Genomic DNA, 1068 nt, shown 5'->3' with positions numbered 1-1068 from the left:
ATAGTCCAGCTAATGACATTAAAGAAGCGCTTGCTGGGAGGCAACCCAGCCATTCACAAAATTTTATTTTATTTTATTTTATTTTTGATCAAGTTTTGCAGGTAGATGCTAGAGTCTCTTCAAAGGTGAAATAGCAATTGGTGAAGTCCCAAGAGTTACAGAGAAATTTGGAAGCTCACTGGCATGAAAAAGCCAGTAAGAAATACTTTGGGCGTTAAACGCCCAAAAGAAGCACCCACTGGGCGTTCAACGCCAGTAAGGGTAGCCTTCTGGGTGTTAAACGCCAAGAAGAAGCATCTTCTGGGCGTTAAACGCCAGAAAGATGCACCTTCTGGGCGTTTAACGCCAATCTGCTAGCATTCTGGGCGTTTAGAAAAACGCCCAGTAAAGAAGGACCTCCTGGCGTTTAACGCCAGGAAGAAGCATCACATGGGCGTTGAACGCCCAGGAGAAGCAACATGTGGGCGTTAAACGCCCAAACCATGCACCATGTGGGCGTTAAACGCCAGGATGGTGGGAGGAGGTACAATTTCGTTCTTCTTTGCAATTTTTCAAAATTTTTATGTTTCAATTCATGATTTCTTGCATAAACATATTTTAAATTATCACTTTCAATTCCAAAAAGTTTTTATCCTAATTTCTAAAATCCAATGATTGCAAATTTTTTAGATTTATCTTAACCCAAAAGAACAAATGGCTTTCCAATTCAATCCATCATCTTTTCAAATTTGTTTCCAACACATCTTTAACTCCTTTTAAAAATCCTTTTCAAAATTAAAATTTCAATTATATCTTTTAAATTTTGATTTATATCTTTTCCTTTTTAAAATTATATCTTTTTAAAATTATATCTTTTTCTGATCATATCTTTTAAAATCATATCTTCTATCTTATCTCTTTCTTATTTTTTCGAAAATTTCCGACCCCCCCTTCCCTTTATATTATATTCGGCCTCCTCTTCCTCATCTTCATCCAACACTTGCTCTCCTTCTATCCCTCTTCTTTCTTCTCCTTTGCTTGAGGACAAGCAAAACTCTAAGTTTGGTGTGCTTATCCGTGATCACAAAA

This window comes from Arachis duranensis, chromosome 6 (assembly GCF_000817695.3).
Source record: "Arachis duranensis cultivar V14167 chromosome 6, aradu.V14167.gnm2.J7QH, whole genome shotgun sequence".
NCBI lineage: Eukaryota > Viridiplantae > Streptophyta > Magnoliopsida > Fabales > Fabaceae > Arachis > Arachis duranensis.
The sequence above is the reverse complement of the archived record's forward strand: the minus strand, read 5'-3'. Positions refer to the sequence as shown.